The 27,571-nt window shown below is 42.3% G+C and overlaps 1 long non-coding RNA gene across 1 annotated transcript; it reads left to right on the top strand.

Annotated features, from left to right (window-relative positions):
* The first annotated feature begins 548 nt into the window (after positions 1–548).
* LOC147350066 (uncharacterized) lies at positions 549–25,556 on the top strand. Its single transcript, XR_015149154.1, has 2 exons — positions 549–889; positions 21,754–25,556. It is a non-coding gene; the product is annotated as an uncharacterized LOC147350066 (long non-coding RNA).
* The last annotated feature ends 2,015 nt before the right edge of the window (positions 25,557–27,571 follow it).

The raw sequence follows: 27,571 nt of genomic DNA, 5'->3' as shown, positions 1-27,571 counted from the left end.
GTCTAGAATATTTATCATTTCAATTCCACCAATAAGTACTCTATGTAAAAAAAAAAAAAAATCTACTTTTATTCTTTAAAATCTCATTTAAGCAAATCTGTACAGACAATAAATACATGATTCTATTGAATACGCCCAGTGCTGAGCGCATGGCAGAAACTCATTAACTCTTTGATAAATGAACGTTTAATAAACACTGGAGTGCCGCAGTGAACATTGGGGTACACGTGTCTCTTTGAATTATGGATTCCTCCGGGTATGTGCCCAGGAACTGCTGGGTCATGTGGTAGGTGCTAAGGGAGGGCTCCAAAATGGCACTTGCCAGCACCAGGGTCCTCATGGGAGAACAAGCTCCCTAAAAGAGTTGCCACTCAGCCTCTAGATCCCTGAGGTTGTCCCAGTGACCTCCTGCTTTACTGGGAAGCTCTCCAAGCTTAGCAAGTTTTTTCCGGCCCATTAGCAAGCATTTCCGGCCCATCCTCCTCTGAGACTTCTGCCTCTGTGCTGGGTCTCGGAGTGTGTGGGACTTTGTGTGCATCCATGGGAGCAGAGTCTCTGTTTCCTACAGTCCTGGGGCACTCAGGCACACAAGCCATGCTGGCCTTCAAGGGCAGATGGATTTGGGGCTCGTCTTTCTGGCGAAGGACCCCTGCAGGGAAGCCAGATATGGGGCTTATCTCCCCACTCCTTGGGAGAACCTCTTTAGTGGTGATTAGCCTCCTCTGTGGGTCACCTACCTGAGGAATGTGAATCTTGACTGCACTGCAGCTCCTACCCATCTCATTGTGGTTCCTTCTTTATAGCTTTAATTGTAGATCCTTCCTGCTAGTCTCCAGGTCACTTTCATGCTTCGTACCTGGTTGAAATTTGGGTGTGTTCATAGGAGAAGGTAAGCTCAAAGTCTTCCTACTCTGCTATCTTGGGAACTCTCCTCTTCTGAGTATTTTTAATGACCAGGTCCTTGTTTCTTTGAGTTTTATAGAGATGAATGGATCTGTAGTGAAGCTGAAGAACTTGTTTTCTGGAACCAAACTGCCTGTGTTCAACTCCTGTCTTTGCTACTTAGCTGCATTCTAAGCCTCAATCAAGAATTTTCATTTCCTTTATCTTGTGTCTGCATGTGTGTGTAGAGATAAATACCTTTGTGTCTAGTGAATGGACTTACTTATATATATATATATCTGCCTTTCTTTATATTTAGAAGCCACGTAAGTTGAGGTAAGTTGCTTATTGTAAACAGCACTTTTTTCTTTAACCTGAACTGGAAATTCAAAGAGCTTATAAAAATGCCAAGGCAACTAGTTGGAAATCCAACCTTGCTTGGATTTCAGTGAAACAGCAACATGCCAATACTAAGTTAAATTCATGCTTTAAGAAAACCAGTAGTGCTAAGGAATTTACTTGACCCAAGACCTTAGTAAAAGGATATTCATTCCACCACTGCAAGCCATCAGTTTGATTTAGTCTGAGCTGGCAGTTTCTCAAGACATCCACTATCTGGTTGGTCTTCTGTGGTCAGTGTATAAAGGGATCAAGGTCTGCTATCTTAGTAGAGATTCCTTATCTAAAATGCCCCAAGTGCTTGTATGTCCCTTTTGTCCCAAAGGTCAGGTTCAGGTGGACCACGGATCCCTGAGAACACTTTCTCCCAGGAATAGCTCGTCAAGTGGTGGACATGCCATCCCAGCGTCTTCTCACTGCGCAGATGGGCTTACTCCTCAGCCCTCCCCTCCGTGTGTTGGCTGTCACGTGTGTAGGTGCCAAGTGATGAGCAGGCAGTTGGGGAAACGATTCTTTGCTGTTATTCATACAGCTCTATCAGTCTGAGTCCCTGAGTGTTGTCCTGTGTTCTCTTCTTCCAAGGAGATGCTTTCTCCTGAGAGTATTTTACCCTTGATAGCAATCTCGTGCAATAAAGGAGGTTTGAAAGTGAAAGTGTTAGTCTCCCAGTAGTGTTCAATTCTTTGTGATCCGGTGGACTGTAGCCCGCCAGGCTCCCCTGTCCATGGGATTCCCCAGGCAAGAACACTGGAGTGGGTTGCCATGCCCTCCTCCAGGGGATCTTCCTGACCCAGGGATTGAACCCGGGTGTCCTGAATTGCAGTCAGACTCTTTACCATCTAAGCTACCAAAGAAGCCCCAAGAGAAAGTTTAGGGGATTTTTCTCCTAGAAGCTCAGTTGTAAAGAGAGATTAAAATGCACCAAACTATCTTTTTTTTTTTTTTTTCCAGTGAAGGGTAGATTTTCTTTTTATTTTCTTTTATTTTATTTTTAAACTTTACAATATTGTATTAGTTTTTCCAAATATTGAAATGAATCCACCACAGGTATACATGTGTTCCCCATCCTGAACCCTCCTCCCTCCTCCCTCCCCATACCATCCCTCTGGGTCATCCCAGTGCACCAGCCCCAAGCATCCAGTATCGTGCATCGAACCTGGACTGGCGACTTGTTTCATACATGATATTATACATGTTTCAATGCCATTCTCCCAAATCTTCCCACCCTCTCCCTCTCCCACAGAGTCCATAAGACTGTTCTATACATCAGTGTCTCTTTTGCTGTCTCGTACACAGGGTTATTGTTACCATCTTTCTAAATTCCATATATATGTGTTAGTATACTGTATTGGTGTTTTTCTTTCTGGCTTACTTCACTCTGTATCTGGATGACTAAAATACAGAAGAGTCAAATCATTTAACCAGAGGCACTTGTGGATAGGCTTCTAAAAATAGTCTAGAAGGTTTGGGTACCAAAAAATGGCACTAAATTTGGGAGTTAAGCTTTAGAAATAATAGTTCATACAGGAATATTAATGGGATAAATCTTACAATTATTTCAATTCTGCAATTGAAAACTATGTACTTATCCCTGTAACACAGGAGTGGGTAGCTTAGTGATCTGTAAAACATGACTGGGAAAGGATTATGGTTTGGGATACTTATGCATTTTATCAAATATCTTTAGTACTAGTACCAATTTTATTTGGGGGATGGGATTGCATATATGTATGGCTCATGATAAAAGTATTCAGAGGGTGGTTCATAGGAATTTGCAGCATTACATGGATATTTTCTCATTTTCAGTTAATTTGAGTGTAACTCTTTGGCAGAAAAGTGATCCTTCAGAAGTTCTTTTCATAAATCAGTATCACTATGGATGGTTGGATGGCTTCACTGACTCGATGGACATGAGCTTGAGTAAGCTCCAGGAGTTGGTGATGGACAGGGAGGCCTGGCGTGCGGCAGTCCATGGGGTCGCCAAGAGTCCAGCACAACTGAGGGACTGAACTGACCTGAATCACTGTGGGGAAAAAATCTATGAGTCATGACTGTGCTCAGACAACCCTAGGAAGATAAGGACTACAAGTCCAAATCAGGCAATTATGGCTAAATTCTAAATTTGGCTGAGGATGCTGTTTCTTGTAGAAAGGACCCAAAGCCCACTGAAGAGAAAGATGTGTCTCCTATGGACAGGCACTCATGGAATAAAATTCTCAGGGTAGGAAAGAGATATTTCCTATTCTGGGGAGAATTAGCAGGGAGGTAGTTTCTTGTCAAGGAGAAGCTTCAGAACCTTCTGATCTTCAGAAGATCAGAACCTTTCTGATCTTGGCTGTGTTTTCACCCCTGCCTTCAGAGATAATGGTATCACAAACTGCAGTAACTATTAACAGTTTCAGGGTGTAAATTGGGTTACTTTGGGACTTGCCCCACTGTTGATTTGAGCAAGAGGAGAAGGGGGCAACAGAGGATGAGATGGTTGGATGGCTTCACTGACTCAATGGACATGAGTTTGAGCATGCTCCGGAAGAAGGACAGGGGAGCCTGGTGTGCTGCAGTCCATGGAGTTGCAAAGAGTCGGACACAACTGAGGGACTGAACAACTGTTGACTTAAGATGTGGTTGTTTTGCTTTTGCTGCATAAGCTAATGAACACTAAGTATTACCTGACCCTTCTATCACAAAGCAGGGGAAGCTTTTAAAGCCTACTGGTTCAACAAGCTTTCAAAGCATGTGCTTGTGTGCATGCTAAGTCACTTCAGGCATGTCCAACTCTTTGTGACCCTGTGGACTGTAGCCCACCAGGCTCCTCTGTCCATGAGATTCTCCAGGCCAGAATACTGGAGTGGGTTGCCATTCCTTTCTCCAGGGGATCTTTCCAACCCAGGGATCAAACCAGTGTCTCTTATGTCTCCTGCATTGGCAGGCAGGTTTTTTACAACCAGTGCCACCTGGGAAGCCCTTTCAAACATAGCAAGGAAGAAATGATCAGAGTGATCTCGGTTTGGGAGCCTGGAGCTCATGCAATTTCAGAGCATCTTTTCAAGAAAAAGAATAAAACATTCAAAATTAGGAAATCAAGTATAGGCCACTAATCTTATGAGCCTCATAAAGTTTAGCTGTCTCAATGACCACTATTTTCCTGGAATCAGCTACATAGGAGACACTTGAAGTGGTACTAATCCCAACGTATGCGTGGTTTTTGCAGTAAAAAGACAGAACTATACTTCTGTAGTACCAATACACACACACATACTTATTATCCAAAAGGAGTTTTTACAAATATTTGTTTATTACTTTATACATGCATGCTCAGTCACTCAGTCATGTCTGATTCTTTGCTATGCTATGGACTGTAGCCTGCCAGGCTACTCTGACTATGGGATTTCCCAGGCATGAATGTTGCAGTGGGTTGCCTTTTCCTCCTCCAAGGGATTTTCCTAACCCCTTGGATCAAATCCACGTCTCCAACGTCTTCTGCATTGCAGGCGGATTCTTTACCGCTGATCCTCCATGGAAGCCCTTATTACTTTATGCACTAGTAATTAGACTTTGAGTTTAGTTGCTGAAATATATTAAGATTATTAAAACATTGCTTTATAGTGACTAATTCATGCACTTTGGGGGTCTTCTGACTTCCACTGCTCAGGGCAGAGGCTATCAGAATTTCTACACAATTAGACTCTGTGGACCAGGGCTCAGCAAAGATGGTGAGGGTTCTGGAAGCCAGAGCTCTGTGTCTGTTCTGGGTAAGCATTTCTTACCCTCTGGGTGATTAGCCACAGCTTTTAAATAACAGAACTTCCTGGTTTTATTTAAACTAGTATTTCCAGTATCCTTTTTTCCTTACAGTATAATTTAAGGTGAAGTCAGGATAGATTACTCGAAATAACACGGTGTGGAAAACAAACAAAATATTTAGTGACATTCAGGCGTCAGGCACAAAGCCACATTCCATGACATTTCAGGCTTATTAGGGTTTGAGGAACCATCTGTGAAGATCTCTCCCTATTCTTTCCTATTATTCAGTCATACAGCTTGAAGATATTACCCAGAGAGGAAGGCTCAGCCTTTTTATTAAAACGTACATTTTTTTCTCCAGTCACATATGGTTATGGCATTTGCCAAGAGAATATGTCATCACAAAGACAGACCTCAAAGGGTAAACATTTGAATTGCAAATTCTTAAAGCAAAAAACAGTGTAGATTCTGTATGAAATTTCAAACATTTTGTTGAAAGGCCAATAACTTTCACCAACAAATGATTCCCAAAGGTGTTCAAGAATAATTGTTGAGAGAAAAATAAAGATGTCCGTTTTAAAATCACTTTATACTTGGAAAACAGTTTCATGAAAAAAGTTTAAATTCTGCTGTAAGACAAGTGTTTGTAGCTGCAAAAAAAAGGAAACGAAAGCTGAGGAGTTAGTGGATAATTCACTTTACATGATTAACGCTTAGCAGGCCATCCCCGTCACTCAGGGGCCAGTTACTAGGTTACATGGCATTTATATTTCCTCGAAATTTACATTACTTAAAATTTGACATGTAAACATATTTTGTTGTTCAGTTGCAAAGTCATGTCCGACTCTTTGGGACCCTGTGGACTGCAGCACAGCAGGCTTCCCTGTCCTTCACTGTCTCCCGGAGTTTGCTCAAACTCATGTCGATCGAGTCGGTGATGTCATCCAATCATCTCATCCTCTGTTGCCCTCATCTCCTCCCACCTTCAATCTTTCCCAGCATTAGCTTCTTTTCCAGTGAGTAGGCTCTTTGCATCAGGTGGCCAAAGTATTGCAGTTTCAGCTTCAGAATCAGCCCTTCCAATGAATGTTCAAGGTTGATTTTCTTTAGAATTGATTAATTTGATACCCTTGCTGTCCAAGGGACTCTCAAGAGTCTTCTCCAGCACCGCAATTCAAAAGCATCAATTCTTTTGGGCACACTTATGTAATTTATAATACATAAACTGAACTTACATAATAAATGGGTTGGGAAGATCCCCTGGAGAAGGGCATGGCAACCCACTCCAGTATTCTTGCCTGGAGAATCTCATGGACAGAGGAGATTATCACAATCCTACATTAATTCTTGGTGGTGGCCAAAGAGATGCCCTGGTAGATCTTACATCTAGAACACAAGCCATGAAGCTGTGAGGAGCAGAGCTGGCTGCTTCACCACTGAGTTCACACTGAGGCCTCACTCACTCGGGCTGCTCCCAGCTGGGCCTGAACAGGGCCATGGTTGCCTGGTGCAGGATTTCTATCATAGGTGATCTCTTTTTTTTAATTAATTTATTTTTAAATTGAAGTATGATTGTTTTACAGAATTTTGTTGTTTTCTGTCAAACATCAATAAGAATAAGCCATCAGATCAGATCAGATCAGTCACTCAGTTGTGTCCAACTCTTGGCGACCCCATGAACCACAGCATGCCAGGCCTCCCTGTCCATCACCAACTCCCGGAGTTCACTCAGACTCACGTCTATCGAGTCAGTGATGCCATCCAGCCATCTCATCCTCTGTCGTCCCCTTCTCCTCCTGCCCCCGATCCCTCCCAGCATCAGACTCTTTTCCAATGAGTCAACTCTTTGCATGAGGTGGCCAAAGTACTGGAGTTTCAGCTTTAGCATCATTCCTTCGAAAGAAATCCCAGGGCTGATGTCCTTAGGAATGGACTGGTTGGATCTCCTTGCAGTCCAAGGGACTCTCAAGAGTCTTCTCCAACACCACCGTTCAAAAGCATCAGTACTTTGGCCCTCAGCCTTCTTCACAGTCCAACTCTCACATCCATACATGACCACAGGGAAAACCATAGCCTTGACTAGATGAACCTTTGTTGGCAAAGTCATGTCTCTGCTTTTGAATATGCTATCTAGGTTGGTCATAACTTTCCTTCCAAGGAGTAAGCGTCTTTTAATTTCATGGCTGCAGTCACCATCTGAAGTGATTTTGGAGCCCAGAAAAATAAAGTCTGACACTGTTTCCACTGTTTCCCCATCTATTTCCCATGAAGTGATGGGACCAGATGCCATGATCTTCATTTTCTGAATGTTGAGCTTTAAGCCAACTTTTTCACTCTCCACTTCCACTTTCATCAAGAGGCTTTTTAGTTCCTCTTCACTTTCTGCCATAAGGGTGGTGTCATCTGCATATCTGAGGTTATTGATATTTCTCCCAGTAATCTTGATTCCAGCTTGTCTTTCTTCCAGTCCAGTGTTTCTCATGATGTACTCTGCATAGAAGTGAAATAAGCAGGGTGACAATATACAGCCTGATGTACTCCTTTTCCTATTTGGAACCAGTCTGTTGTTCCATGTCCGGTTCTAACTGTTGCTTCCTGACCTGCATACAGATTTCTCAAGAGGCAGGTCAGGTGGTCTGGTATTCCCATCTCTTGCAGAATTTTCCACAGTTTATTGTGATCCACACAGTCAAAGGCTTTGGCATAGTCAATAAAGCAGAAATAGATGTTTTTCTGGAAATCTCTTGCTTTTTCCATGATCCAGCAGATGTTGGCAATTTGATCTCTGGTTCCTCTGCCTTTTCTAAAACCAGCTTGAACATCAGGAAGTTCACGGTTCATGTATTGCTGAAGCCTGGCTTGGAGAATTTTGAGCATTACTTTACTAGCGTGTGAGATGAGTGCAGTTGTGAGGTAGTTTGAGCATTCTTTGGCGTTGCCTTTCTTTGGGATTGGAATGAAAACTGACCTTTTCCAGTCCTGTGGCCACTTGCTGAGTTTTCCAAATTTGCTGGCATATTAAGTGCAGCACTTTCACAGCATCACCTTTCAGGATTTGGAATAGCTCAACTGGAATTCCATCACCTCCACTAGCTTTGTTCGTAGTGATGCTTTCTAAGGCCCACTTGACTTCACATTCCAGGATGTCTGGCTCTAGGTCAGTGATCACACCATCGTGATTATCTTGGTCGTGAAGATCTTTTTTGTACAGTTCTTCTGTGTATTCTTGCCATCTCTTCTTAATATCTTCTGCTTCTGTTAGGTCCATACTATTTCTGTCCTTTTTCAAGGCCATCTTTGCATGAAATGTTCCTTTGGTATCTCTGATTTTCTTGAAGAGATCTCTAGTCTTTCCCATTCTGTTGTTTTCCTCTATTTCTTTGCATTGATCGCTGAAGAAGGCTTTCTTATCTCTTCTTGCTATTGATATCCCCTCCTTCTTAAACCTCCCTCCCATCTGCCTCCCCATTCCACCCTTCTAGATTATTACAGAGTCCTTGTTTGAGTTCCTAGAGTCATACAGAAAATTCACATTAACTATCTATTTCACTTATGATCTTGGAAGTTTCCATGTTACTCTCTCCATACATCTCAACCTCTCTCTCCTCCCCTCCCCTGATGTCCATAAGTCTGTTCTCTGTGTCTATTTCTCCATTGCTGCCCTGCAAATAAATTTATCAGTACCATCTTTCTAGATTCCAGATATATGTGTCATTATATGACATTTATTTATTCTCTTTCTGGCTTACTTCACTCTGTATAATAGGCTCTAGGTTCATCCACCTAATTAGAACTGACTGAAATGCATTCCTTTTTATGACTGAGTAATATTCCATTGTATATATGTACCACAGCTTCTTTATCCATTCATCTGTTAATGAACATCTAGGTTGCTTCCATGTTCTAGCTATGGTCAATAGTGCTGCAATGAACACTGGGGTACATGTGCCTTTTTCAGTTTTAGTTTCCTCAGGGTATATGCCTAGTAGCAGGATTTCTGGGTCATATGGTGGTTTTATTCCCAGTTTGTAAAGAAATCTCCATATTGACTTTTTCCATAGTGACTGTATCAATTTACATTCCCACCAGCAATGCATAGGTAATCTCTTTTTTTCTACTTTTTTTTGTGGTAAAATATATATATGTGCTGTGCTCAATCATGTCCAACCAACTCTTGCGACCCTATGGACTGTAGCCTGCCAGGCTCGTCTGTCCATGGATTTTTCAGGCAAGAGTAGTGGAGTGGGTTGCCATTTCTTTCTCCAGGGGATCTTCCTGACTCAGGAATTGAACCTGTGTCTCCTGTATTGGCAGACTGATTCTTTACCGCTGAACCACCAGGGCAGCTCAATGCATGATGGCCTAACCCAAACAAAAAATAAACTGCTGTTGTTTTAGGGCACTTACATTTGGATGTTGTTGGCTACTGCCCCCACCAGACTTCTCCTGACTGACACAGGGGCCTGGAACACTGTTGAAGGAATCTTATTTGCACTTAAATTTATCTAAAACAAGACTGTCCACACTGACATTGGCACAATATGACACTTTCTGAACTTGATGCCAAAAATCTTGGCTTTCTGAGCACCAATACCGAAAAGAAATAGAAACAGAGTTTTGGAGGAAGGAGAAAAATGGCTTTTATCTTTTCCTGGAAAAGGGGAATACACGGCAGGCTAGTGCCTCAAGAACTAATCCAACCCCCGCCCCCTGTCTTGGGAATAAGGAGAGGTTTTATGTCCTCATGAAGGTCTTGCTTTATTTTTCTTTTGCAAAGTTTCAGAACAGCTACACCTGTCATCAGACGATTTAGCATCCGGGTCTGGTGTCCGTGAAGTTGGTGTCCGTGGTCTTGACCTTCTTCCTCTTGAGATGTAGAATCCCACAGTGGACTGTAGGGGAAGGAGGGGCTTCCCAGGTGGCTCAGATGGTAAAGAATCCACCTGCAATGCAGGAGACATGGGTTCGATCCCTGGGTCAGGACTATCCCCTGGAGACGGAAATGGCAACCCACTCCAATATTCTTGCCTAGGAAATACCATGGAGAGAGAAGCCTGGAGCGCTATAGTCCGTGGGGCCCCAAAGAGTCAGGCGCGACTGAGTGACTGAAGTCATAGAGGGAGAAGAATGCCAGGAAGAATTCAGAAAGCAACAATAGCTTTGTGAAGGACAAGTCTAGCTACAAGTGTTTGCCAGTATTAACAGCTAAAGAATAACCACGAGTGCTTAGCTCTCTCAGGCATATATGTTGTTTCCCCAACCTGCTCGTTGTTTCCTTATTTTTCTTGCTTATCAGAAAGTCTTACCTTATGCTTTGGCCACAAAAACTGGACTTTTTTTTTTACTGCAAATTTCCTAAATTTTGTATATTGCTTTTTAATGACATCTTCAAATAACTGCGAGCATAGCTTTGCTATGTTACTCAGGAAAAGAGACTTTTTAAGAAACTTAGATAATTCAATTCAAGTATGTCTGATTTTGGTACTTGTCTTGATTGCCTGTAGAGAGCCAATATTTAAGCAATTAGATAGACTGCTTATCCCGTTCTCATAAAAATTACTTAATTCAGCCAGGTTTTGACATGTGCTTAATAGCACACAGATCAAGACTGTCATGGACAAGAAGTACCCATTTTCTGTTGTAACGGTCTGAACGGGGCCATGTGCTGTGCGCTTATTTATGTGTAGGCATTTGTGTTCCTTAAATTGATGATATTCAGAAAGGGACAGAGCCAGGAAAATATAATATCGTCCCTAAATTATTACTTGCTTTTGTGATTCTTGTCAAGTGAGTGCTTTGTAGTTCACGTTCTGAGTAAAATACTTTATCCAACAAAAGAAGGGATTAAAGGGCATGTCTGCAGAGCAAATTATGAAGAAGATTTTAAGTATTTGAAGGGAGGTCAGGAAACCAATCACTGATAGATATTAACTATTATTCTGACATCATGCAATGCAGCGAATACAGTGTTCGTTACAAATCACATAAGACAAATCATTGTAGTCAGTTTAGAGCAGCTATTATTTGTTCCTGAGGGTTTAGAATATCTTCCCAGGATTAACCTTTTTCATGTAGTAAATTACCCCAGGTGAATCAAAGGGCAAGGTCTGATTTCTTAAATGCTCCATTGTAATTCAGCATGACAATATATTTAAGTCTATTTAATTTGCATCCATATCACTGTGTCAGGCTTTGAAAAATTGACCCTATTTATTTTCAGAGCAATAACGATTATGTTACATTTACTAACATTACAAAGCATGTTCTTTAAGGTAAAGAATAGAGATTCGAGATAAAGAGATTACTGAATGGTGATTTTTGTTTCTTGTTACTTTTAACCTCGTTTGTTTTCTCACTAGTTATGTTTTCAGCAAACTCTTTTGTGTATGTGTATTTATCGAATAGTAAAGGAAGTAATCCTTCTTAAATTACTGCCAAAGAAACCTGGATTCTTTTCCCACAATTTTCAGTTGCGTAAGTGATTTATTCATAGTCATAGTACTGTTGCAAGTTGCTTCTATTATACTTTTATATGTTACTGCTCTGGAGAAGGAAATGGCAACTCACTCCAATATTCTTGCCTGCAGAACCCCATGGACAGAGGAGCCCGCAGGCTACAGCCCTTAGGGGTCATAAGGGTTGAACACAACTTAGCGACTAAACCACCACCAGCATGCTACTTTTCAGTTGGTGGAATCACAATGGGAAATTATCCCAGACTTGACATGCCAAGAGTCTGCTGAATGTCTAGACTTTGCAGATCTTACAGTCTATACATTAGGTAAATTTTCAGAAGCCTCATGGTAAAGAAATAGGTCCTGAAAATGTATGTATAGGTATGTATGACACATGGGAGATTCCTGAAAGAAGAACACTACATAAATCCTCTTTCTTAGCTATTATGCATATGTACTTGCTTCCCAGGTGGCTCAGCGGTAAAGAATCTCCCTGCAATGCGGGAGATGTGGTTCGATCCCTGGATTGGGAAGATCCCCTGGAGGAGGAAATGGCAACCCACTCCAGTATTCTTACCTGGAACATCGCATGGTCAGAGGAGCCTGGTGGGCTACAGTCCATGGGGTCACAAAGAGTCAGACATGACTGAGGCAACTTAGAACTGGTTGTGGTATGCCATTTTAAGGATTTTTATTAAAATAAGAAGAAAAATGCAAGCCTATTTGAAATAAGGGGACATCATATAACTAGTATACTTGTCTTTTTATTTTTTAGTTGCTAAGTCATGTCTGACTCTTTGAGACCCCATGGACTGTAGCCCTCCAGGCTCCTCTGACCATGGGATTTCCCAGGCAAGAATACTGGAGTGGGTTGCCATTTCTTTCTCCACTTTTCGGACGTGCTTGAATAACTTTGAGTATATTATGCTCTTTAAACTGGCCAAATCATAGTCTATTGAAATCTATTATTTGCATGGAAAATAGGGTAAGTAGATAAACCAAAGTTTAATAAATAAATACTGTATTGTACCATATACTATGAGTTGGTGGAAAAAAAATTTTTTTCAAGTCTCTTGCAGTAATTTGTGAGTGAACGTATCTAAATGGATGGCATACACACTCCATGCATGGAGTATGTCACTCTTTCAAGGACATGATTAAATCACATCTCCTGAATCACTGGAAGGTGAGGTCATGAATTTTTTAGCAGCATATAGGTGGATGACCTTTGTTTCCTGAATTCTTTTGCCTCTGCCACTTAAAATTTGGCACGTGCTAAGTTGTTTCAGTTGTGGCCGACTCTTTGTGATCCCAAGAACTGTAGCCCGCCAGGCTTCTCTGTCCGTGGGATTCTCCAGGCAAGAATACTGGAGTGGGTTGCCGTGCCCTCCTCCAGGGGGTCTTCCCTACCCGGGTAATAGAACCAGCGTCTCTTACATCTCCTGCACTGCAGGCGGGTTCTTTACCACCAACGCCACCTGGGAAGCCCAGAATCTGGCACAGGAGTCACAGACGTCGCCACTCTTTTACACGTTTACCTACTTCCAAGACAAAACCAACCTGTGCTCCTAAATCATCACAAACAAAATTCAACCATAGAGAAATTAATAGTTAGGTTGAATGTATAAAGTCATGGAGCCATTAAGCTCTGACTTTTCACTTCTAACACAACTTTTGACCAAATCAGCAGAGATAGAGGGGTATATCTGGAGCACATTGCAAACTCCAGGGGAGTGATGCTCATACATCACTAAGGTTTGAGGGTGACCTTCGGATAGTCCAGTCCCACAGACAGCTGCAGCAGATGCAAGGGGCAGTGTACACAGCAGTGAAGACCGTGTGCGAGAAAGATGCATTTTAAGATGTAGCCAAGAACTTTACTTATTTGGAAGAGTCCCTAAATCTATTTTCATACCTGCATGTGTATGCCTTTTTATGAAACTTATATTTCAGTAAAATAAAGATTTTTTTTTTCCTCTTGGAGAAATAGCACTTTAAAAATAAACTGTCATACTTAAAAAAAAAAAAAAAAGGTCCAGACCTTGAAATTAGTTTTCCAGTGATACTGTTAATCCTGCTTAAGCTGAAGCCCAAATGATTGGAAAGCAAAAAGTAATTCAGCAATTCCCCTACAGAGTCAGGCTATTTCCCTTAAATACGTTGAATTATTTTTAATAGTATTACTTTAGAATATTTAGGAATACCTGAATAAACAAGCCCCAGTCATTTGTAGACAGAATTATTTTTTCACTTACTTTTTTGGCAATGATTATTATAAAACTTAACACTACATTTTTAACTTATTTTATATTTGACAGATATGTTTGCTTTTAGGGCTTTTGCAGTTCAACTGAAATTTAAATTGCCATGAGCTATTTTGGGGACACATTCTTGAAAGAATCTCAGTTCCCAATTTCAGAGCATATGGATATTTTAATTGATTGATAACATCATAATTTACACTGCTTTCCATCTGGTCAGTAACAGAAAACACTGTATCTTTTAAACCCAAGAATGTTAATCATTGACATTATTTTAAATGCATTAAGATATAATCAAACAACTTCAATTTGGTACAGGAAAGCACAACACTGGAAATGTGAAAACGCTAAAGATCATTTGTCTTATAAAATACAGCAGTATTTGTACTGTGATGCTGAGAAAAGTGAAACCAATACCTGTTTCAAGTTGATATGTATTTGACCCTTTGAAATTCATAAAATTAAAAATATTTCAGCAGACATCAGGATTTCCCTTTGGGACATAAGCTACTGATTCCCTGGACCCAGAGGCTTCTGATTTGCAGTCATGTCATTTGCACTTGAGTGGGGAAAGGGAAGTGGTGGTTACTATAGGGATGAGATGTCCTGGTGTGCTTGATGGAGACAAAGATGTCAGGAAGGATGCTTTTAGTTTTTACTCTCCTGAGTTGTCCGTAGGATTTCTTTAGTGACCAAGTCCTCATTTTTTCATAAGACCAACAGACGTAGAGAATTTTAGATCCCCCTTTTGGTCATTTCTTCCAGTCACTGCTATGTAACAACCCGATAAGGAAGGAGGGAGAACCAGGGAAGAGATGGACCATCTTGTTTGTGATCCAAATGGGGCCTTGATAGCTGTGCTTTGCTGTGGAGATTGACCTGTCCGAGGCTGACAGTTTCGGCCTGTTCAGAAACAAAGAAGTCTGACGTGGGGGAGAAAGTAGCAGAGTGATGGGGAGGAAGTGGTGGGTGCTTTCTATTCAGCCTGGAATCTGGTACAGTCAGGTTCTCAGAGGCCACGGACCAGCATTTTGGCCCCATCTACCCCTGACCTGCGTCAAGTACGATTCCATGCCTGGGTTTTCTCTCACTTCCCTCCTGACCTCGTCTCAGTGGTGGGTGCTCCTAGAGACCAAGGCAATTCTTTTAATAATTAGTTATGACTGTGCTGCGTCTTAGTTGCAGGGCGGGGACTTAGTTGCGCTGCGGCGTGTGGGATCTTAGTTCCCCGACCAGGGATTAAACCAGAGTGCCCTGCTTTGGAAGGCAGATTCTTAACCACTGGACTGCCAGGAAATTCTCCCAAGGCAAATTTTAATTTTGAAATAAATGTGAGAGTAGGAGCTTTTTTTTTTTTAATGAGAGAATGTTTTCAACAAAAATTTCCTACAATGTTTCTTGATCCAAAAAAGATTTGCTCTTAAAAAAATCACCAAAATATAAAACAAGGATAATGCAGAAGTTGCTCCAAATCAATCAAGTATGAATTAATAAGCAACTGATTCCGCTGTTTGACATTTGCACTTTCATTTTTTTATTTATAACTTTTCTGTTTCCTTTTGCCACTGTAATTAATTGATGAAATTCCTCACATATTCTGAAAGATTCTGGTGTCCTAATAAACTTTACACTGATGCAGTGAATTGTTTGAAAAGGCTCTGCATAGTGATTACTACATATTAAGGATGGCACATAAAAATAACAATAACCAACCATGAGGTACATTCTAAAGACTACAGTTAAGGAGAAAAGGGTTTACAAGTTTGCTCTGAGCCTGTTCCTACTATACTGTGGGTTCTTGGCTAAGATTTTAAATCTCTTGATTCTGGTTGTCCTCCTGAGGCTGCCCACTCAGTTTTGAAAAATAGAGGACAATTCCTTACAAAATAGTGTGATGTCACTCATACAATGTTGTCCCACCATCTCTTCTGACTTGCACTTAAATGCATAGCATAGGAATCAAATGTTTTTTAAATCAACACCTTGGGATTTAGTCAATGGCGGCATATAGGAACATGTCACAGCATTAATCAGAGAGAAAAAGTTGGGAAAATAAAGAATAAAATGACTGGCTTTAGGGATCCCCGTCCTTTCCCTTTCCTCAACTGTGATCGTACATTATGAGGCCCCCACTTGTTCGAGCTCCTATCCTTTCCCCCATCCTTACAACTGCCGCTGTATCTTGTTGAGGTCAGCCCAGGTAAAGTGCATTGCAAACATGCCTGGGCAGTGTGCCCAGCAGTCAGCTTCACCAGGAATGAATCTGTACATGGACTGAAGCTTCAGGACAAGAGAAGTTCTAACAAATGATTATGAAACTGTATCAGAGCCTTTCTTGTCTCAGGGAGTGTAACTGTGCATACAACAAGATGCATGCCACTCAGATCTGGATTGCAACTCAGCAGTCACGGCAGTCCTGTGTCAATACAGTGAAAAATGAAAGAGACTCAAGAAGAACAGGCATGTAAAGAAACCTCTTTCCTGTGGCTTCACTGCCTGCTGGTCAACCCCACCCTCCATAGCCCTAACCTCCACAAAATAGTCTCCACAAGATGGTTCTAGCTTCTGGACTCTGGATCCTTCTTTACGTTACTCTATCAGCTCCAAGAATAACAGCAGCGCTCCAGTGTTTATCGACAGCTAGGTTGCCTCTCCTATGGCTTCTCATTCTCCCATCTTGGGTACAAGAGACCCCAGTATTGAATTCCCTTGTTTAAAATTTCTGGAGTGGTTTCTATTTTCTTGTCTGGACCCTGACAGATATAAAGTCTATTTACTAAAAATCACTTCGGTAAAGCAAGTAGAGGAAGCAAAACCCGTGACTTAGGAAATCTCTCTGAATAATGCTGAAGGTGAAAAAGTGAAAGTGTTAGCCACTCAGTCACGCCCACCTCTCTGCAACCTCACGGACTGTAGCCCACCAGGCCCCTCCGTCCACGGAATTCTCCAGGCAAGGACACTGGAGTGGGTAGCCATTCAATTACCTGGGGGATCTTCCTGACCCAGGGATGGAACCCGGATCGCCAGCCTTGTGGTCAGATCCTTTACCATCTGAGCCACCAGGGAAGCCCTAGGTGAAGGAAGTGAGAGACCAGTGAATTGGGCCATTCTCTCTGAATAATGTTGAGGCTAGAAAACCTCATTTACACATTGCAAAACTGAGTGACTGAAAACACTGATGTGTTCAAAATTCTTTTGTTTGGTCAGGACTCAGTTGGGACCACTCAACTCTGCTCCACATACCATCAGCTGGGTGGCCCAGTTGGTATTAGAAATTCCATTTCCAAAATGTCTTCACTCTGATGGCTCACTCCTGGCTGTTGGCTAGGAGTCCAGCTGTGGTTGTGGGTTAGGCCCTTGATTCTTCATGTCTTCATATGACTATGTTGATCTTCTTCTGACAGGACCATCTCCATTTAATCAAATTCTTACATAACAGCCCAATGCCCCTGGAATACAAAAGCAGAAGTTTCCAGGGCTGTTCAATGCCCGGAATCAGAAGTCCCAGAATAGGATTTACATCACTGCCAAGCATGTAGGCATCTTGCATTTGGGTCTCCCTGGTGGCTCAGATAGTTAAAAAAAAATCTGCCTGCAATGCAGGAAACCCAGGTTTGATCCCTGGGTGGGGAAGATCCCCTGGAAAAGGGAATGGCAACCCACTCCAGTATCCTTGCCTGGAGAATTCCATGGACAGAGGATCCTGGTGGGCTACAGTCCATGGGGTTGCAAAGAGTTTTGGACACAACTGAGTAATTAACATTAGCATCTACTATTCAAAGTAATCGTGCTGCTGCTGCTAAGTCACTTCAGTCGTGTCCGACTCTGTGCGACCCCACAGACGGCAGCCCACCAGGCTCCCCCATCCCTGGGATTCTCCAGGCAGGAACACTGGAGTGGGTTGCCATTTCCTTCTCCAGTGCATGAAAGTGAAAAGTGACAGTGAAGTCACTCAGTCTGTCCAACTCTTAGCGACCCCATGGACTGCATAGAGTAAACGATTTGAGGGAAGGGGAATTTGGCTTCATCTCTATGTGAGAGGTAGCAAGGTAACATGACAAATGAATATGTCGAATTGGAAATGTTTCTCTGCCACCTTTGAAAGCATGGTCTACTATATTTTGTTGGTGGGATTTCTTGCATTTGTTTGTCTTAGCTTTCTTACTACAGGGCGATATGGCATCAAATTTAACTCAGCCAGGATACAGAAACTTATTCTCCAACTTTCTCCAGATTCCTTCTAATTATTTCTTCCCTAATGCACGTGAACATTTTTTAACCTGCTTCTCTTATGCCCTTTTCTCTTCCAATCCACCACTTGTGTTTAGTCACCATTGTCTTTTCCATGTATGCATTGAAATGTTTTCTTTTCTAATTAAAAATGCATCTATAATATTTCTTTTCCCCTCTCAGTTGTAGGGGATTCTCTTTCCTCATTCTTCTTGATACATTATTCCCATACCTTTTTCCTGGGGTTAACAAAACCTCTCCTTTCCTGATTTATGCCTCAATTACATCCTTTTTAAAGAAAGATCCCTTTATTATACTATACAAATGCTTTTTTGGATCCAAAGCCAAATATTGTGCTGTTTGGGATGTGTAGGGGAAGTCGTGGGCCAAGGTGTCTATTACATCATGTGCATTATTTAATGAAGCTAAAAGAAACAATCAATTATAATGTTTTGAAAACACTATCAGAATGTCCTCAAGCCCCACCATAATCCCAAAATTGCAACCAGCTTCATCAACTCATCTTCACATGGTCTGATAAAGAGGATCATGGTACCCAAGCTCCTTCAAATATTTCCCCTCCACCAAAAAAAAAAAAAAAATGTTCAATGTTGTACACCAATCACAGTTGGAAAGAAAATATATACACTCAGTGATTCCTAACTGTGTATTATGAATGGTCATCTCTGTTGGCACTCAGAGTTCCAGAAGTGTCTTGGTTCATGGTACACTGTATTGTTTGCTGCTTATATTTGTTCATGTGACTCCTAGGCCTAAAGAAATGACAACAATTCAATTAACTGTGTATTTAAATCTAAACAACTTTGTAAATTGTTAATTCTAATAATCCTGTAAATTTTGGCCACCTATTGGCCACCAGTAAATAGATTCTGAAACTTTGCAATAAAATTGGATATCATTCCCTGTTCAACATTGATATTTAGTTAGTACTTGCTTTTTAAATTATAGTTATTCTTCAAATCCAGATTCACAAATACTGAATGTCATCCAAAGTAAGATAGCAATTTAATGTTTAAACTGTGAACTACTCAGACTAGTAGCCTTTATGATGTCAGAAAAATGTCCCTGTGTTTTCGTGGAAAATTTGAGATCTGCTTTAACACCTTTGAGAGCTATTATAGTGCTCTGGGGAACCTCAGCATGAAGTTTGGGAACTGTGGTTCTTGAGCAGTAGTTCCCAATCAGGAGTGATTTTGTCCCCAGAGGATCCTTTGTTGTTACAACAGGGAGGAGGTGTCACCAGCATCTAGAAAGTAGAGGCCAGTGACACTGCTAAGTATCTTACAATACATTGGAGAGCCCCAGAACAAATGTTGACAATGCCAAAGCCAAGAAACCCTCTTCTAGAGGTTTGGAAATGGTGAACATGCAGGTTTAGGACCGGAGATATCTTTTTCTCTTTTTTCTAATCTTTGCTTCTTTGTAACTAATCTTTTACAAAAGCCAAGGATCTGATCTAACACTTCTCTTTTGTAAAGATGAGAATATTAAAGATAAATTTCAAAAGTTCAATGAAAGCAAAGGTTCACCTGCTCAGCTCTCATGGGGCTTCTGTCTCATCCAAAACTACTATTGGTTAAAAAAAAAAATCAGTCTTCTGAACTAACACACAAGATATAAGAGGTCTATGTAGAGCATAAGAGATATATATAGACATTTTTCTCTGTCATATTTTGAATATCTTCTTATATTTGCTTTGGGGACTCAGCTTTGGATTTGTAGGTCTTTTTTGTAGGTCTCCTGATTCTCCTCTCAAATATTTCACTCTGCATTGAGGAAAAAAAATATATATATATATATGTATATATAAACATATATATAAAGACTTCTTTAAAATTTGAGAGGGAAATAGCAAATGTCAAGAAAACAAAGTGGAAGAGAATAAACTAGCTCTGTTAAAATTTTGGAGTGGCAAATCAGGAGATGATCAACAAATTATGGCAAGAGTTGGAAGAAAACTACCCTGAAAAATCTGTGCTTGGTTACAGGGAGAGCATGCATCTGGGGAGATATGGGACAGTGGGCCATGTTGAGTTTGTAGGTAAATGGGCAGGACAGACTTGTAAGTGAATAACAACGTTGAATATAGTCCATAGTCTCACAGAGATCTTAGTGATGCTGTGCTGTGCTTAGTCACTCAGTCATGTCTGACTCTTTGTGACCCCATGGACTGTGGCCAACCAGGCTACTCTGTTCATGGGGATTCTCCAGGCAAGAGTACTGGAATGAGTTGCCATGCCCTCCTTCAGGGGACCTTCCCAACCCTGGGATTGAAGCCAGGCCTCCCGCATTGCAGGCAGATTCTTTACCGTCTGAGCCACCAGGGAAACCCAAGAATACTGGAGTGGGTAGTCCATCCCTTCTCCAGGGGATCTTCCTGACCCAGGAATCTAACCGGGATTTCCTACATTACAGGCAGATTCTTTACCAGATTAGCTCCCAGGGAAGCCCTTAGCGACGCTATGTGAGACAAAAGATGAATAAGCCAGGAGCCTTGGGAAAGATTTCACAGAGGAAGTGAAATTCACTTTAGGTCCTAAGGAATTGTTAGGGTGCTATATGGGGAAAGGATAAGGCTCATCTGGACGACTGTAAGAGCATATGCAAAGCAAGGGGTGGTGAGAGCATCACTTAGAAAGTGGTAGAAATTGTGTGCACTGGGAATGTGGGGTGGAGGGACTGGAGAGGAGGGAACAGAGATGGAGGCTCACATATCTGATGGTCTTGAGTGAGCAGGATCCTCCCGTCATGCTGGCAAAGAAAACCTTGAGAGCAACAAAGGTTAAGCCAGGGATCAGTCACCAATAGTTCAGCTTGGAGTGAGATTGGAGGGAAATACAGTGAGGGGCTGAGTTGACATGACATGACCCCAGGTTCCAACAAGTGTAGCAATGCAAGGATGAGAGATGTTTGGGCTCTAACTCCTCAGACGTTTCACTTGGAGATAACTGGACACTTTAAGGGCACTTGACGCCGGCACAAAAAGCAGGTAGAGACAATCCCCTCCTATCCTTAATGCCTGGAGAGAGACTGGGTGGGGGAAGCAGAGGGAAAGACAAACCAAGTGAGGGACCATGGACGCTCATGCTTGCTCCTTCAAGGCACAAGATTACCAGTGTGCTTCATCCAGGGAATGCACTCACTCCTCTCAAAAGTAATTTTTCCCTTTGGGGAAATGATTTTAAACTGCTCAGTACCTGAACATCATAAATTCATTCTAACTAATGTTCCTTTTCAGATTAATTACTCAGAATGGATTGCACACTTTTATGAGGTAAACAGACCTAATGATTTGTAAACTTCCCCCAGCCTGCTGTGTGCTGTGCTGTTTCTCCTTGAAACTGTCACCGTTTTATTTACTTGTGCTGGTGAATATACTCCCTCGCAAAGAACGAAGCTATCAATTCAGGGTTCTGGGCAAGAGATGAACTTAATTTCTCATGTAAATATAAACTTGGCAGAAAGATGGCAGCTGTTCCCCTAGTGCCGCTCTTGAAGCAGGTTCACAGGCACCTGAGATGGGAATTCCCTGGTGGTCCAGGGGCTAAGACTCCACCCTCTCACTGCCGAGGGCCCCAGTTCAATCCCTGGTTGGGGAACTAAAGTCCCACAATGCGCATGGGGTGACCAAAAAAAGAAAAGAAAAAAAACTGAAGTCAAGCACCTGAGGTTGATGAATATTCCCTCCTCGTCTATGGGAAAAGATAGTGAGAAAAAGTTTCTTAAACACCACTTTGTTCCTAATTCTCTTTTGCCTACAGGAGCCTACGAATAAGAACCCAGGCATCTGCGATTCTTAGAACTTGGTGCTGTTGGCTCTTCACCTATGAGGGGCTTTGCTGATGGTTGGGCAGCAAAACAGTCTCTGAGAGAGACCAGGAGAGCGCATAAGGAGAGGACCCCGCAGGCAACCTCCCAGGGTGTGGATTAACACTAATTCTATTCGTCTGTTTCTTACTCTTCTCCTTCTCCTCCTCCTCTTTCACCCGTCCCTCCTCCTCCTCCTTCTTCTTTTTATTTTAAGAGATGGAGAGGAATATTGTATCATATGGTAGATAAATTGGCTGGAGGCAAAGAACTAGAGATCCCATGGTGGTTTGGAGAGACTTTAGCCCTCCCATAATCACCGTAACCAGAGCAATTAAAAAACAGTTTGATACAGATTTGCTTTTATCAGCTAAACCAGGAGGCTCTCCTGTTGAACATAATTTCACAAAACAATTAGCACAAGACAAGGACACTCTGCGTTCATGATGGAACAAGAAGAAAACAGGACTCCTGGATAGTCGTGTCTAAACACACACAGGATACTGCCCAAACCACAAAATATGACCAAAGGTTACCCACCCCCAGCTCACATGACTGATTCCTGCCTTTTCCCACCTCGTAAATAAGACACTGAGACAATCACAGAACCAATTCTACTTTCTAAATTCACTCATCCAAAGCGAAATAAAGGACAGAAATGTATGGACCTAACAGAAGCAGAAGATATTAAGAAGAGATGGCAAGAATACACAGAAGAACTGTACAAAAAAGATCTTCATGACCCAGATAATCACGATGGTGTGATCACTGACCTAGAGCCAGACATCCTGGAATATGAAGTCAAGTGGGCCTTAGAAAGCATCACTACGAACAAAGCTAGTGGAGGTGATAGAATTCCAGTTGAGCTATTCCAAATCCTGAAAGATGATGCTGTGAAAGTGCTGCACTCAATATGCCAGCAAATTTGGAAAACTCAGCAGTGGCCACAGGACTGGAAAAGGTCAGTTTTCATTCCAATCCCAAAGAAAGGGAATGCCAAAGAATGTTCAAACTACCGCACAATTGCACTCATCTCACACGCTAGTAAAGTAATGCTCAAAATTCTCCAAGCCAGGCTTCAGCAATATGTGAACTGTGAACTTCCAGATGTTCAAGCTGGTTTTAGAAAAGGCAGAGGAACCAGAGATCAAATTGCCAATATCCGCTGGATCATGGAAAAAACAAGAGATTTCCAGAAAAACATCTATTTCTGCTTTATTGACTATGCCAAAGCCTTTGACTGTGTGGATCACAATAAACTGTGGAAAATTCTGCAAGAGATGGGAATACCAGACCACCTGACCTGCCTCTTGAGAAATCTGTATGCAGGTCAGGAAGCAACAGTTAGAACTGGACATGGAACCACAGACTGGTTCCAAATAGGAAAAGGAGTCTGTCAAGGCTGTATATTGTCACCCTGCTTATTTCACTTCTATGCACAGTACATCATGAGAAATGCTAGACTGGGAGAAACACAAGATAGAATCAAGATTGCCGGGAGAAATATCAATAACCCAGATATGCAGATGACACCACCCTTATGGCAGAAAGTGAAGAGGACCTAAAAAGCCTCTTGATGAAAGTGGAGAGTGAAAAAGTTGGCTTAAAGCTCAACATTCAGAAAATGAAGATCATGACATCTGGTCCCACCACTTCATAGGAAATATATGGGGAAACAGTGGAAACAGTGTCAGACTTTATTTTTCTGGACTCCAAAATCACTGCAGATGGTAACTGCAGCCATGAAGTTAAAAGACACTTACTCCTTGGAAGGAAAGTTATGACCAACCTAGATAGCATATTCAGAAGCAGAGACATTACTTTGCAACAAAAGTTCGTCTAGTCAAGGCTATGGTTTTCCCTGTGGTCATGTATGGATGTGAGAGTTGGACTGTGAAGATGGCTGAGAGCTGAAGAATTGATGCTTTTGAACTGTGGTGTTGGAGAAGACTCTTAAGAGTCCCTTGGACTGCAAGGAGATCCAACCAGTCCATTCTGAAGGAGATCAGCCCTGGGATTTCTTTGGAAGGAATGATGCTGAAGCTGAAACTCCAGTACTTTGGCCAGCTCATGCAAAGAGTTGACTCATTGGAAAAGACTCTGATGCTGGGAGGGACTGGGGGCAAGAGGAGAAGGGGACAACAGAGGATGACATGGCTGGATGGCATCACTGACTCGATGGACGTGAGTCTGAGTGAACTCCAGGAGTTGATGATGGACAGGGAGGCCTGGCGTGCTGTGATTCATGGGGTTGCAAAGAGTCGGACATGACTGAGCGACTGATCTGATCTGATCTGATCTGAATTAAATCTCCCAGATCACACATATGTGTGTGCTCAGATGTTCAGTCAACTCTTTTGACCCCATGGACTGTAGCCTGCCAGGTTCCTTTGTCCGTGGGATTCTCCAGACAAGAATACTGGAGTGGGTTGCCACTTCCTTCTCCAGGGGATCTTCCCAACCCAGGAATGGAACCTGCATCTCTTGCATTGGCAGGCAGATTCTTTACCACTGAGCCACGTGGGAAGCCCTGACTGAATGACACTTCCATGGTTATGAATTGTGAAGGATAGCCTGCTGCCACTTCCTGCCCTTTCCTTCCTGGATACAGCCCAGTGGGTGTAATCACGACCTTAGCTTTGCCAGCAGTGAGTGACCTCTCTTATTGTTTGGGCAACATGGGCTTGACTCTGTCCTTCTCTGCCTTGGTAGAGGGTCGACCCAGGGAGAACATGATGCATCTCAGCTTCTTCAGGCTGCATGTATGAAGCTCTAGAATCCCCACCTGGTCCAACTCAGCCTAATACTATCTGAGGCAGGGATGGGAAGGTTGGCTTGATCCTGGAATGTAGTGAATCATCTCCTTTGACTCTCAAGCTAACCAACACATCTAATGTTACCTTTATTGTAATAAAGATTGTGCAGCTTGATTTATTTTTCAATTTGTTGAGGAACTCAGTTGGGTTGTAGAGTGCTATTTGGGGTACCCATTGGATGTCCCAACTGAGGTGTTTCGGGATACGTATGATTGAATCTCCTTTAACATGGACTGGTTTGATCTCCTTGGACATCACCAATTCAATGGACATGAACTTGGGCAAGCTCCAGGAAATGGTGAGGGACAGGGAAGCCTGGTGTCCTGCAGATCAAGGGGTCACAAAGAGTCGGACATGACTTGGTGACTGAGCAACAGCAATGATTGAATCATCTAATCTATCTGCCACTGAACATTATTAAAGTCTCTTTTAGAGCAAGCTTATTTTGACCTCCAAGTGCTTAGCTTGTTTTCAAGATGAAGGGTGTGAGAAATATAATTTACATATCTCAGAAATTTCTCTCTCTGGGTTGCTGTTAGTATTAATTCACATTTAGAGTGAAGCATAAGGCAGCAATTCTTTCTGGAGGAATCAATTCTAAAAGACACGACCTCCGTCATGATGTTTCTGAGTCATTTCTGCTTTCAAGGTTTCTCACAGATGTACTCCCAAGGACCAGCTAAATGAATTGGTCATTGCTGGGTTCCCATATGCCATCCCCAACAAGGATCTGTTCCCTCTCTGTGTGATGGTCAATGGTACATTCTGTTCACCCCAGTATATCAGAATTAATCCCTGCCTCACAGAAACGCAAAACAGGTGACAGCAGGACACGTGGGCAGAAAGGAGAAACATTAATGACCCTGAGAAGGGGCGCCACAGTATAAACACTTTAAAAAATGTTTATTGGAGTATAATTGATTTATTAAAACAATGCTATGTTAGTTTCAGGTGTGTGGCAAAGTGCTTCATTTATATATCTATGTATCTTTATCTATATCTCCATTCTTTTTCAGGTTCTCTTTGCATATGCAACATGCAACGTGCATGCATGCTCAGTCATGTCCAATTCTTTGTGACCCCATGGACTGTAGCCCACCAGGTTCCACTGTCCATGGGATTTTCCAGATAAGAATACTGGAGTGGATTGCCATTTCCTCCTCCAGGGAATCTTCTTGAACCAGGGATTCAAGTCACATCTCTTATGTCTCCTGCATTGGCAGGTGGATTCTTTACCACTGAGCCACTTGGGAAGCCCCCTTTTCACATATAAGTTATTACAGAATATTGAGTAGATTTTTCAGTGCTATCCTTCAGTTCAGTTCAGTTCAGTCGCTCAGTCGTGTCAGACTCTTTGCAACCCCATGAACTGTAGCACGTCAGGCCTCCCTGTCCATCACCAACTCCCAGAGTTCACTTAAACTCATGTCCATCGAGTCGGTGATGCCATCCAGCAATCTCATCCTCTGTCGTCCCCTTCTCCTACCCCCAATCCCTCCCAGCATCAGAGTCTTTTCCAGTGAGTCAACTCTTCACATGAGGTGGCCAAAGTACTGGAGTTTCAGCTTTAGCATCATTCCTTCCAAAGAACACACAGGACTGATCTCCTTTAGATGGACTGGTTGGATATCTTGCAGTCCAAGGGAATCTCAAGAGTCTTCTCCAACACCACAGGTCAAAAGCATCAATTCTTCAGCGCTCAGCTTTCTTCACAGTCCAACTCTCACATCCATACATGACCACTGGAGAAACCATAGCCTTGACTAGACAGACCTTTGTTGGCAAAGTAATGTCTCTGCTTTTGAATATGCTATCCAGGTTGGTCATAACTTTCCTTCCAAGGAGTAAGCGTCTTTTAATTTCATGGCTGCAGTCACCATCTGCAGTGATTTTGGAGCCCAAAAAAATAAAGTCTGACACTCTTTCTACTGTTTCCCCATATATTTCCCATGAAGTGATGGGACCAGATGCCATGATCTTCGTTTTCTGAATGTTGAGCTTTAAACGAACTTTCTCACTCCTCTTTCACTTTCATCAAGAGGCTCTTTAGTTCCTCTTCACTTTCTGCCATAAGGGTGGTGTCATCTGCATATCTGAGATTACTGATATTTCTCCCGGCAATCTTGATTCCAGCTTGTCTTTCTTCCATTCCAGCGTTTCCATGATGTACTCTGCATAGAATTTAAATAAGCAGGGTGACAATATAGAGCCTTGACAGACTCCTTTTCCTATTTGGAACCAGTCTGTTGTTCCATGTCCAGTTCTAACTCTTGCTTCCTGACCTGCATATAGGTTTCTCAAGAGGCAGGTCAGGTGGTCTGGTATTCCCATCTCTTGCAGAATTTTCCACAGTTTATTGTGATCCACAAAGTCAAAGGCTATGGCATAGTCAATGCAGCAGAAATAGATGTTTTTCTGGAACTCTTTTGTTTTTTCCATGATCCAGCAGATGTTGGCAATTTGATCTCTCGTTCCTCTGCCTTTTCTAAAACCAGCTTGAACATGTGGAATTTCACAGTTCATGTACTGCTGAAGCCTGGCTTGGAGAATTTTGAGCATTACTTTACTAGCGTGTGTGAGAGAGAGAGAGATCAGTCACTCAGTCGTGTCCAGCTCTTTGGGACCCCATGAATCACAGCACGCCAGGCCTCCCTGTCCATCACCAACTCCTGGAGTTCACTCAGACTCACGTTCATCGAGTCAGTGATGCCATCCAGCCATCTCATCCTCTGTTGTCCCCTTCTCCTCCTGCCCCCAATCCCTCCCAGCATCAGAGTCTTTTCCAATGAGTCAACTCTTCCCATGAGGTGGCCAAAGTACTGGAATTTCAGCTTTAGCATCATTCCTTCCAAAGAAATCCCAGGGTTGATCTCCTTCAGAATGGACTGGTTGGATCTCTTTGCAGTCCAAGGGACTCTCAAGAGTCCTCTCCAACACCACAGTTCAAAAGCATCAA

The sequence above is a fragment of the Bos grunniens genome, chromosome 20 (assembly GCF_055505025.1).
Source record: "Bos grunniens cultivar Pamir isolate PY7600 chromosome 20, Bosgru_T2T1.0, whole genome shotgun sequence".
Taxonomy (NCBI): domain Eukaryota; kingdom Metazoa; phylum Chordata; class Mammalia; order Artiodactyla; family Bovidae; genus Bos; species Bos grunniens.
This window is presented reverse-complemented; position numbering and strand designations above follow the sequence as displayed.